We start from the raw sequence: 14011 nt of genomic DNA, 5'->3' as shown, positions 1-14011 counted from the left end.
AAATCCACTCCATTTGGGCTAATATTAGCGATTTGGTGCACATTAAACCTGAAATTGGATAATGATTACAATTAATTACAAAATTCAAAACAGCTATTTCTTGGCTGTATCTGATATCTGGTACCAAATATTATTCTTATATTGTACATTTTATGAATTTGAAGGACTTAAACACGAAATCGGATGAATCATATAGATGGGAGCCGTAGCTATGTCTGAGCAGATTTTCATCAAATTTAAAGTACTTATTTCCATACTAAATTCTGTCGGAAGTGCCAAAATTCACACCATTTGGACCATTTGGTGCACATGAAATCTAAAATCGGATGAACCATATATATGGAAGCTATAGCTATATCTGAACCGATTTTCACCAAATTTGAAGTACATGCTTGTAGGCTGAATTCGAAAGGAAATGCCAAAAATTCACTCCATTTGGACTGATATTAGCCATTTGAGCCACAATAAACCTGAAATCGGCCGTACATATATATGGGAGCTATATCTAAATTTGGACCGATTTTAGTCTTTGAGCCATACAAATGTTCTTTAGAAAATTTCGTATCAATCGAATAATAAATGCGACCAGACGGACGGACATGCATAAATCAACTCAAAACGCTTAAATCAAGCATAAATCAACTCAATATATATATATATATATATATATATAAATGGAGAAGGAAACAAGATAGACCCATAGTTCCTTTTGGTGATCAACATAGAATCACATTTTGAGTTGATTTATGTATGTCCGTCCGTCTGGTGGCATTTATTATTCGATTGAGATGAAATTTTCTAAAGAACATTTGTATGGCTCAAAGACTAAAATCGGTCCAAATTTATATATATATATATATAACCCGATTTGGTGATTAAGTCCCTCACATTCGTAATATGCACTCCACAATAATAAACCTGAAATCGGCCGTAGATATATATATATATATGGGAGCTATATCTACATTTGGACCGATTTTCAATAGGGTTCGTCTTTGAGCCATACAAATGTTCTTTAGAAAATTTCATCTCAATCGAATAATAAACGCGACCTGCATTTTGTTTACAAAACTACACGGACTCACTTGAGCTCGTACTTTTAATCCTTCGCAAGCACACACAGGTATAAAGGGACCCAGGGTCAAAAACCGTTATTTCGATGAGACAATTCCATATCAAATGTTACCCTCTGTAAAAACAAAAGGCCCCTCCGTATCTCCAAATTTAGACTCATCTATATGATTTGATTATCTACGATATTTGGCTATATTCGACACCGAAATCAGCATAAAAAGACAGAAGTTCGCTTTTTGTATATTTTGGATTTCACCTGTAAGTTATTTTTTAGCGTTTCGGTAGAATGTACATTTTGGTATTTTTCCAAACAAAAGTAGTGGTCTATTCTACCCGCTGCCCTAAACTCTAACTTCATTCGAGATTTCGTGTCCTTTGGTTTCTATTTGTGATTTTTATAACGGCTGAAAAATCAGGAACATTTTTAGTTGTTGGTCCATTTCAACCCCTTAAGATATTGCGGACATCTTTAAAAACAATAGGCCTAGCCCTTCTGAGCCTAACCCTATGAGTATCGGACGATAATTGCAATCTGTATATAGTAACTCCAATCTGTGTTGAACGGTGAAAAAAATGTGAGTTAAAAAATGTGAAAAAAAAAAATAAAAAATATCCCAAAATACTACAAAATCTATATAAACATCATTATTGGCATCTTTTTATGCGTTTTTTAGATTTAATTCTTTTATTGAATATGCTTCTGAATTGACAAAATTTGTCAAAATCGGTCCAGCCATTGTTGAGATATAAGCATTCTACCTAACATCCCCTCCTTTCGTATATACACATTGTATATATTTCGCTATATATATATATATATATATATATATATATATATATATATATATATATATATATATATATATATCTGATGTATCTACTATCGGCATCTACGTAACGGTCAGAATTGACCTGTTCGTCTATTTGTGATATTGCTGGGATTAAAAATATTCCGTTTATTTAACACAAATGTTATGGTCTATTTCACCCACTAAATATTACCCGATGACCATCAAAATTGGAAGGCTTCTGCCCAGCCCTAAGCTCTAGTGCCATGCTAACATCGATTGGTTGCGACCTGTAGAGCAACTGCAAAATCATGAATTTTTTCAGTTTTTGGTCCATTTTAACTCCTACATATTATGCGATCATCTCTCAATTTTGGCTCTATCCCTCCATTGTAATTTCGTGAAGATCGGGCCATAATTAATTAATTACAAATTAACATGGAAAGGCGGACAGATGGACGGACGGACAAACACACATAGCTAGATCGACTCAGCTCGGCGAGATATGAAGATCCATATATACTTTCCTATGTGGGAAACCAATATTTCGAGGTGTTACATAATTTTTGGCCCAATCAATCTTATAATACCCCCAACACATAGAGTTGTAGGGTATAAAAATTATGTAATAATCGGATGGATTTTAAAAATTATCAATTTTTACAACGTTACATAGTAAAATTAAGAAGATAAAGATAAAATCATTTCAAAAAAGCGTAACCATCTCTGCATTTTCTATAACTTACCTTGTCAAAATTTCACTACATAAAAATAGGTCCCAACCCTGATTTGTGTATTGACAACAATATGTTGTTAAATGAATAATTTAAAAAAAATGCAAACCTATAATTGCATGGCTTTACCTTCTTGATTGTACCATGCAAAGTTATTAGATGGAACATTTTAAGATAACGTAGGTATTTGTGTAACACGGGCTCACAAAACATAGTGGGGAAGTTGAATACGTTGAATTTTAGGTATTACTGTTAAATTATTGTTAAATTGTATCTTTCAAAACAATGATACAATTTGTCTTTTCACAAACGACCCCATCTTTTACACACAATGAACATATTATGAATATAAACAATATCTGTGAGTAAGCCAAGTGTAATGCACATTTGTATATACATACACATGAAATACATGTACTTAGTGGGGTAGGTTGGGTGGCTTTTATGTTCGAAAAATGTTCGAATGAGAGAATACGTTCGTATACATGCCTACATATAACTGTGAAATGCATTCGTTGCTGACGATGATGTGATTGCCTGCCTGCACATGTGTTTCGAGCGTACACTCACACCAACATTTTGCCACAAATTACTTGCAGTGACTTCCAAGGATAAGTTTAGTATTTCAAGTGCAACGCCTCAGTCACTTTGATCACAATGCAACAACAACAACAAAACACTGGACGTAGACACTGACGTCGTCATAATCGCAATTCAAATGTGTGTGACTTTGTTCATATGGCCAAGATATGAACAGCACCCTACCGCAGTTATTCGCCGCATAAAGGTGCGAATACATAGAAGTATTTTTTTTCGGACAAAGTCATCGGCTGGCTTTTTCGTAAGAGGAAAAAGGAGATTAAGGACGACTAAGTTCGATGTCGGCGCATATTTTAAACTAGGTCACCCTAATTCCGTTGTTCTTTTGCGAACAAGTGTTGTCTGTTTACTAAAAACTCCAGTTCTACAATGATATTTGCAGTGATCAAGCCATCCTGTTAGTAGGGAGATTCTCTAACATTTTCTGTCGTTATCATGAAAAACGGAAAGGAAACGACAACTTTGAAACGGAAAGGAAATAGTTGATAAATGCTCTGCTCCAGCCAGAATCTACTAGTTTTGCAATTTTTTCCGATATCAAAAAGGAAAAATCGGTTATCGTAGTAAAAAGATCAAAATTCTGGCGGTTCTGGAGCAGAGCAATAGTCTAAACCTGGCACGTCGCAATAATTGGTCTGTTCCAGAACTGCAAGAATGTAAAAATTTTTACTTCGATAACTGACTTTTCCTTTATGATATCGAAACAATTAAAAAAACAGCTAAGTTCGGCCGGGCGGAACTTTTCATACCATCCACCATTTGGAAGGAACTTGAAAAATTTAAATAAAAATCCGATAACTACTACTTAAATGAAAACCGTTATATGGAAGCTGTACGAAGACGTGGACCTGCTTACGAAAATTTTTGTCATAGGCTGTAGTACCCATTACGAACTCTAAATACGAAGTTTGTTACAATTCCTGTGAATAATGTTGCAATAATCATCAAAATACGGACTATCGGGAGGTACCGCTATATGGGTATACGAAGACGTGAACCTGTATACCAAATGTTTTCCATAGGTTGTAGTACCCATTAAAATCTTCCAATAAGACATTTTAAACGATTCCGGTGAATAATGTTGCTTAAATCATCAAACTACCGAATGTAGGGAGCTGCCGTTATATGGGGGCTAAACAAAGACGTGGACCTGCATACAAACATTTTTTTTCATTGGCTGTAGTACCCATTACGAACATTAAAATTGAAATTTGAAATAATTCCGGTAAATAATGTCGCTAAAATTATGAAAATACCGAATACCGGGAGATACCGTAATATGGGGGCTATGCGAAAACGTGGACCGACATGCCCCATTTACGAAAGATAGCATGATTAAAGCAGACAGACTGACGTACATAGCTAGATCGTCTTACGCTGATTCAGAATATATACAGTTTGTAGGGTCTATTATGAATATTTCGGTTTTACAAACGTAATGAAAAAGTTAATATACTTTTCGTAGAATGGGTATAAAAAATGGCAAAACTAGTAGATTCTTGCAGGTATTGAAACAAAGCAAATTATGTCAGACTAAGGTCATATGCGAAATTGAAAATATTGTTCCACTCCTTCGGTACCATCCCAATATATAGTAAACATCTGTCAACAAAACCGACTGAAACTTCCTAACTTGCTTTTTTTTGTAAAATTAAAAAAGTCATCTGAGGTTTTCGCGACGATTGAATGGGACAGTCTTCGTTTGTTTGCATACGCATGCGTCTCTTGATGTGTAGGGTAAGTGTGCCTAAGTTCGGCATGTCCCAGTAGTCGGCACTTTTTATTTTTAAGCCCAAATAAATGAAACTTTTATAACTAAATATATTTTGTTTACTTCAAATATATTGTCAGCTATCTTTGTGTACAATTTCGCTAAGAAAAGATGATTTATTCTAATAAAAATTAAATTTCTGTATGTGAAAGTCCTCAACAATCCATATTCTTAAGAGAAGTACAGTAAAGACGTCGAATCAGTTTAACTAAACAAAAATATTATATTTTTATGAATTAATTTATTATTATCATTAATTATTCTTACAAAAAAATTGGTATGCCGACTGTTGCAACATGCCATACAGACAATTGGCAAGTGGTGCCGACTACTGGCAAAAAAGCATTGTTTTAATAAAACTACAAATTTATGAAATTTAATAAAAGGTTATTAAAACTTTATTTATTATTGCAAAAACTATACAAAATTTCAAATCTGAATAAATTAACTTTGTAATGATTGAAAAGTTCCACTCAGAATGGTGAGCGATTACAAACGCGAAAATCCTAAAAGTGCCGACTACTGGTACACTTACCCTATTTCAATACTGAAAAAACCCTACCAAATCCCTTTATCGGTAGAATTAAAACGTTTAAATTAAAACATATATATTGGATTGAATTCGGTTGTATGGGCCAAAATCCAAGCAATTTGTGCTGATATTACAAATTTGGTCCCCCAAAAACGTGGAATCGGATGAGGTGAGACGAGACGAGGCGTACATTTTACGAAAAAGCTATGTATTCTTGAGTCACCGGTCGGGTTTATGGTAAAAGATCAAATGACTTGAGTTGAGTATTCTCGCCTTTAGAGTATCCCACTACATATCTTTAAGCCCAGATACAAATCATAATTTTGAAAAATGCATCTATAACTGGTATTTTTCATTCGACATACCTAAACAGGCAGTAAAGTACAACATTGTTTTTAAAACATATTTGTTTTCGTTCAATTCCATATTTCATACTGTTAGCTTTTGTTGGCCGATTTAAGTTTCAAACAACAAGAAGAATATTTTCGCATGTGGAAATGAATGGATATTTTAAAGAAACTGGTAAAGAGCTTTCAATGAAAACAGCCCTAATCTGACATTGAACTAAAAGGATGCCGAAAAGCATAGTTCAATAAGAAGCTTAACAAAAGTTTGTAAAAGCAACTCAAATGTATCACAAAGATGCAAACAAAGACGGGAAGAGACACCAATAAAAATGCCAATATAATTTGCAATCAATCAAAATCAAAAAACTGCAACCAACTTCAGACTGCTGTCATTTCTAAGCCACTCGTCCGACAGCTGTTAAAATTATTCCAGTGACAGCTCATTATATTGTTTACCAGCGTACAAAAGCATTTTGGTGAGAATTTTCCAGAAAAAAAGTTATTCGTGATGGAATTCAAGATTGAATTTGGCTGGAAAACCACAAGTGGCTATCGTTAGAGCTCTCTAGCATTTAAATGTGAACAAATCTTTTGTGTCTCGTACCATTGCTCGTTACCGTGATACTGGTAGCGTAGCCCGACGTCAGGAAAGTGGACGGAAGAAAACAGCAACGTCAGCAGAAATGGTTCGAAAAGTAAAGAAGCGACTTGATCGATGCCCGCGTCGCAATATTCCATTGAAATTCCAAAAAGTACAAGAACTTACACCACAACAGAAAGAAAATAGACTCAAAAGAGCTAAAGCGTTGCTTCGCTTGGCCGAAAGTGGTGATCTGCCGAATTTAGTTTTCTCCGATTAGAAAACATTCGTTGCAAACATTTTGGCCGCAGACCTTGGACAGTCCAACACGACTTAGCACCATCGCACTCAGCACCCTTCATTTCCAGAGCACAATGGCCACCAAAATCTCCGGATACCAATCCGTTGGATTATTGTGCCTGAAGTATTTTGGAAAGCAAGGATGGCACTAAAAAATACCAAAGTGTCGATCACCTCAAGCAAGCGCTTCGCCGGGAATGGGCCAAAATACCGCAGAGCTACATTTGGGCAGCGTGTGACGGTTTCATTGGCCGTTTGAGGGTCATATTCGTGCCAAAGGTGACCAATTCGAACAAATTTAAACTTATTCTAAAATTTGATGCTATTTCCGACATTTTTTGCTTTCATTTAAAATTTAAAAAAATATATTTGATGATAGTTCGGCTGAAGGTCAATAGAACAATTTTATTAAGTTACCTTCTTTTTTCTCTTTACTATATCCAATATTAATAAAAATAAAAATTCTACCGTTTGACTTTGTTGCAGTTTTTTTATTTTGAACTTTAAATACCGAATTGTACAATTTTCCGTTAGAAAGGGCGCGTGAAATCTTCACAATACCGAATATGGGGAGGTACAATTATATGGAGACTATGCGAAAACGTCGACCGATACGATTCATCTTCGAACCTGACCTAACTGCAGAACAAAGACAACTCTGCAAAATTTTAGCTTCCAATCACATGCCATTTAGACTCTAGCGTACATGGCTAAATCAGACGGACGTACATGGCTAAATCTAAATACTTTGTTGGGTCTTAAATGATTATTTTGATGAGTTATAAACGGAATGACAAACTTAAAACATCCTCCACACTATGTATGTGGAGGGTATAAAAATAGCCAAAGAGATAAATCTAGAAGGTGTGTTCTTAAAAGGAACAATAATATACTCATTTTTGGGTTGCAACATTCGTGTAATTTCTGCTGCCTAATTAAGAAGCGCTAAAGGCTTATGTTATGATAATCACAAAAATAAATTTAGAAGATTTTTTTTACTGACTCAAGTCATCGACTGGCTCCTTTGTAAAATAACAAAGGAGTTTTAAGTTGACTTAATTCAATTTCGGCCCATAATTTATACTTGTTAACACTACGCTTTTTTGGCATTACGAGTTATATTCATGTCAAATTATTATATTAGGAAAACGACGGAAGAATTCGAGTGCTTTTGTAATATTCCACCAAAAGTAGGATAATAACTATACTCTTGTAAAAAAATTCCAATTTTATGCTATGAACATGTAAAAAAAGGTGTTCCACTCTAAACTAAAAGTACGAGTGAAATCGGTTGGAGAATGCAGTTAAAGTTTTCAAAAAAACAATAAAGTGCGTGGAGCCGTTATATGCGTGCCATACCAATAAGGGAAATTTCATAGACAATTTTTTACTACAAGGACTCGCAATAGGTGAGTCCTAAATACCATATTTTAAACAACTCCGTGGGTAAATGTAATTAGGATTATAAAAATACCGAATATCGGTGGGTACCGTTATATGGAAAACATGGACCAATATGGGCAATGTTTTGACACCGGTTGTAGAATCCATTATGAACTACAAATACCAAATTATACATAAATACGTTAAAAAAAAGTTGGCTTAAATCGTTAAAATAGCGAATATTCGGAGGAAGCGTTATAAGTACGCAATAAAAAAACATGAACCTAGATATTCAATGTTCTGCCACCGGAACTAGAACTCATTACGAACTTCAAATACCAATTTTTAGATAGATCCGTGGAAACTCATGACTTTAAATGTTATACTGATTTCGTTTAGGATTTCGAATGCATAAGAAATATTCAAAATTAAGAAATATTTTTAAGTGCCGTTCTAAGGTTTGGAGAAAATGCACCATTGGTTCTTCTTATATGGCTCTTGCGATCGTCCTTTGTGTATAAATCAATTTTTGACGAAAGATCGTATAGTTTACTAACTAAGTTAGTTGTCTTTTTTGTACTAATAAGAAAGCCGAACATTTGGAATTGTAATTACATGAACCTATACCATTACAGCCCACAAATATCCAATAATAGTTTATTTGCTTGAATTTGAAGCCCATGCAGATTTATAGAAAACCATAAGATTTTAAAATATATAATTAATGAAAATTATGCTGAAAATGTGCCTAGGACCTTGAAACAAATAAAAATGACCGGTAAAAGTATATGCGGCTTATGCCAAACCGTTGACCCATAATGAAAAAGTTTGCATAGATATAGTTTCTATCCACTGAGAACCCAAAATTACAAGCTCCATTGAAAATTGTGACTGAAACGTTCAAAATACCATACATTTAGTATCTGAAAATGACTACTCGAATTAATAGCAAAATGTCCAAAGAACTAATGTACTCGTTGTCTTTCTAAAATTTTAAAAGTAAAATACACTACGACTAAACTTCATACATTAAAACACACTATGATAGTAGAAAATATTTCTAAATACGATCCTGCTAGAGTCTATGTTGGAAACTATATACTCTCTGAATTAACAGTAAGTTAAACAAGTAAAAAATAAATTAAGTTCGACCCGGCCTAACTTACATATTATACCCTCCACCAGTTGGAAAATATTTCCTGTAAAATTATGTATGTGAATACGGAAATTCCACTATTGGAGTGATTGGCGTCACTTCTGTCATTGGAAACATACAATCTAAATTTCGAAAAATTCTATAAAAAATGTGGCTAAAATAATCAAAAAACCGAATATCGGGAGGATGTGATGGACAAAACATTGATCTCTATGAAAATTGTTCTGCAACGAGTGTAGAGAACCCTTTACGAAATCTAAATACCGAAGTATGTAAGTGAGTAATTTCGCTAGAAAATGAAGCTATGAGGACAATGTTCTGCCACAGTAGGTAGAAGTCATGGGATGTGGCTGGCGAATTTTATTTCAATACATAAGGAACGGAAGCTAAAATTATTAAAATGCCAAAAAATGGGAGTGTACCTATGTAGACCATTTTCTGTCACAGGAAATATAATCTCCAAAAATCGAATTTTAAGCTATTCCGGTAGAAACTGTAGCTAACATCATCCAAGTTCCGAATATCGGGAGGTACAGAAGATAGACGTTAAAATAACGAATTTGGGGAGGTATAATTATGTACAGGCTATAGTATAAATGACCTAGGCGAACTCATTGTAATCTCTAAATACTGAATTTCAAACTATACCGTTAGAAAGTCTGTCTAATTTTATCAGGTACTGTGGCAGTGGGAAAACATGGAGCTATGTTTACAATATTCTGTCACTATAAGTGGAGCCCACTATTAACTCCAAATATTGCATTTTAAGCTATTCCGCTAGAAACTGTGGCTAAAATCCTCAAAATATCGGGTGGTACAGTTTAATGGAGGCTATACGAAAGTATTGACTTATATGGACACTGTTCTGACACAGTAGGTAGAACTCATTATGAACTCCAAATGCAGAATTTAAAGCTATTTCGCTGGAAACTGAGACTTAAAATATCAAATTACCGATTATGGGGAGGTACAATTGTATGGAGAGCTATACGAAGACGTTGACCGATATAGCTCATCTTTGAACTTGACCTGACTGCAGACAAAAGACAACTCTATGAAAAATATTAGCTTCCTACCATATGCCGTTTAATCTCGATCGTGATAACAACAGACGACGGACGGACATGGCTAAATCTACTTAGAACTTTACTCGGATCAAAAATATATACTTTGTAGGGTAGGGTCTCATGTGATTATTTCGATGAGTTACAAACGAAATGACAGACTTAATATACCCTCCATACTATGTATGTATGTGGAGGGTATAAAAAATAGTGAGTTGTTCTTCTACAAATTTTCTGTGTAATATAACTTTATTTTATCTTACCAGGTAAGGAGTAATGGCGGCACATAGTGTACATATCAGCAAATAAACACAACAAGAGAATATGAAGAGTTTGTCGACGCTCTTGCCTGTCATTAAAGAGCAAACAATGCATTCGTAGCAGTGACTTAGGACATTGTGGCCGTGTCATAATAAAGGGTTGGGATGATGTTTTGTAAGTAATTACCTGTGCCCAAGTATTTGGTTTGCAAGCACTGGTGATCAGATTTTTTGCTGCGTATGTACGAGGGCAATTCGGAAACTTTTTAGCCTAGCACAAAAAGCGAGGTATGTACAGAAAAAGTTAAGTGTTTTGGAAACTTCCATCTCTGTTCTGAACATATGTTATATTTTAGTAACTCCTTCATATAGAAACAGGTGTTCAAAACAGACGCATCCGCAGTTTTTTTAATATGGAAAAATTAGAAATGATTGCTGTCTTTAAATATTTACATAAAAAAGATTCATCGGGACGGCTAATACCATGGGCATCGCAAATAATCGAGTCCATTTAATTTTGCATGAAGAACTACATATGAAAAAGCTTTCTGCAAGATGGCTGCCGCAATTGTTACCAGTCGATCAAAAACGCATAAGAATGAACTATTCTCAAGCATGTTTGCATCGTTTTAAGCGAAATAAAATGGATTTTAAGCGTCGTTTTATAACTGTTGATGAGACATGGATCCACCACTATACTCCAGACACAAAAGAACAATCCAAACCATGGACTGAAGCTGGAGGAAGTGCCCCAAAGAAGGCAAAAACAATTGAATTGGATCAATTAAATCTACAAATTCGAGAAAAACGTTCGGCTTACAACACAAAAAAATTATCAAGACAACGCACCAGCGCACAGGAGTGTTAAAACAATGGCTGAAATCAACGAATTAAAGTACGAGTTGCTTGAACGCGCACCTTATTCTCCTGATTTAGCTCTCAGTGACTTTTACTTGTTCCCAAACCTAAAAAAATCCTTGCTGGCAAGCGTTTTACCTCAAATGAAGATGCAATTGCAGTTGTAAACCACTATTTTGAAGACCTTGAGGAAAACTATTTTAATCAAGGGTTAGAATTGCTAGAAAAGCCTTGGAGATTTTATTGAAAAATAAAAATATTTTTGAAAAACTAACTATTCCCTTTCATTGACAGCTTAAGAAGTTTCCGAACCACCCTCGTAAGATACGAACTAATCTTATCGCATTCGCTCAAACAACATGGACAATTTTTGATCGTCCATAGTCCTTTTGTTCATGATCATCAATAGATCATGGCAATATAACTATCACGGTGAGCGTTCAACGTTAATGTGGGCGAAGCTAAATATATACTCAGCCTTATGGCTACAGGGGGTGTATATTATTTAATACGGCTTTGAATGAAATCCGATTCACGACATTTATATCCAGAATTATCGGCCGAATTTTTAAATTTGGGAAGTAGTTCGTGGAGAAACTTTTAAAAGAATCTCCTTCTAGAAAGCCATTAATGTCCTAATAATTTTTGTACCAGATATTTCTGAATAAAAACCGGTGATTTTTTCAAGAAATTAGAGGAAAATGTTTGTACGCTTGATTGTTTGTTTGTAATTTATAGACTCCAAAACTGCTGAATAGATTTTCCTGAAAATTTCCATACATACTGCAGCATCGCCTGAAATGAACATAGGCTATATACATTTTTAAAATTCCACTTGGAACTGGAGAATCAGAGGTTTTTGATTGCACATATCTATTGATCGGTTATAGATACATTCTCCAAATTTAGAATACGTAACGGAAATCGGTACAAAAATAAATATGCCAAATTATATTGAACTCGGTTCAGGTTGATATGTCAAAAATTTTAAAATGTTTTTTTTTTTAAATAAGTAGATTTTTATAACTTTTTATATACGACTCCCATCGGAGGTTTTTATGATGTTATCTCCTAACATTATTCGGCCAAATGAATACTAATTTGACATGTAAGGGTTTCAGTAGTGTAAAATCTGTTCCCTCTTATAACCCGCCAATATAATAAAGAACGTTTGAAAAACATTTTCGATGATATAAATCCTTTTGTTAGAGATCTCACAGTGCCTTTTAACACGAAAGTAGTAGGTCAACGTTTCGATATACACCCCATATAGGTGTATCGGCCTTTTTATACCCTCCACCATACTATGAAGGGTATATTCATTTTGTCATTCCGTTTGTAACTCATCGAAATAATGATCTAAGACCCAACAAAGTATATATATTCTTGATCAGCGTAAAATTCTGTCTGTCCGTCTGTCTGTCTTTCGAACGAATTGAGATAGAAGGCTAAAATTTTGCACACATGTTTATTTTGCCAGTAGGCAGGTTAAGTTCGTAAATGGGCCATGTAGGTCCACGTTTTCATATAGCCCCCACATAACGATACCTCCCAATATTCGGTATTTTGATGATTTTAGCGACATTATTCACAGGAATTGTGTCAAATTTCGTATTTGAAGTTCGAAATGGATACTGTCGCCTAAGACTGAAAATTGTCTATGCAGGTCTACGTCTTGGTATAGCCCCCATATAATGGTACCTCCCGATATTCGGTATTTTAATGATTTTAGCGACATTATTCACATGAATTGTTTCAAATTTGGTATTTGAAGTTCGAAATGGATACTGTCGCCTAAGACTGAAAATTGTCTGTGCAGGTCTACGTCTTCGTATAGTCCTCATATAGCTGTACCTCCCAATATTCGGTATTTTGATGATTTTAGCGTCATTATTTACCGGAATTGTTTCAAATTACGTACTTAGAGTTTGTGATACGATCTACAGTCTCCGTCAGAAAATTGTCTATGCAGGTAGGTCTTCGTATTGGTACCTCCCTATATTCGGTATTTTTCGAGTTTAGGTACAATACCCACCGAAATTGTTTAAGATGTTGTATTTAAAGTTCGTAATTGATGCTACAGCCTGTGACAGAAAATTGTCTATGCAGGTCCAGGTCTTCGCACAGCTCCGATATAACGGTACCCCCTATTTACGATATTTTAATGATTTTAGCAACATTATTCACCGTTAATTTCAAGTTTCGAATTTGAATATGGTAATGGCTTATGACAAACAATGCCTATGTAGGTCCACGTCGTATAGAAAATTTAAAATTTCCAACTTCGTTCCAAATGGTGGAGGGTATTCAAAGTTCGGCCCGGCCGAACTTACTGATTTTTAACTTGTTTTTATTTGAAAGGCTTAGCTACTTCTTCAAACTGAAGAGACTACAAAACCTTATTCTCAATGTAGGTCAAGCTGCTTATGTGCCCACACCTTTAGTCTTAGAATGCTTTCCCGGAGAGAAAATAATTTTTGCGATACCAAAATATTCCATAACTTCGATAAATTCGTCTATTAGTCTTTTAATTTAATGAATTGTAATGTAATGTAATGTAGCAT

The 14011-nt window shown here is 34.7% G+C and overlaps 1 protein-coding gene across 1 annotated transcript in view; it reads right to left on the bottom strand.

Annotated features, from left to right (window-relative positions):
• Window positions 1-14011, bottom strand: part of LOC101894815 (uncharacterized) — a 37550-nt gene that overhangs the window by 22919 nt on the left and 620 nt on the right. The gene's annotated exons all lie outside the window — the stretch shown is intronic.

The sequence above is a fragment of the Musca domestica genome, unplaced genomic scaffold, assembly GCF_030504385.1.
Source record: "Musca domestica strain aabys unplaced genomic scaffold, Musca_domestica.polishedcontigs.V.1.1 9, whole genome shotgun sequence".
Taxonomy (NCBI): Eukaryota; Metazoa; Arthropoda; class Insecta; order Diptera; family Muscidae; genus Musca; species Musca domestica.
Note: the sequence above shows the minus strand (reverse complement) of the source record. Positions and strands in the feature narration are given on the sequence as shown.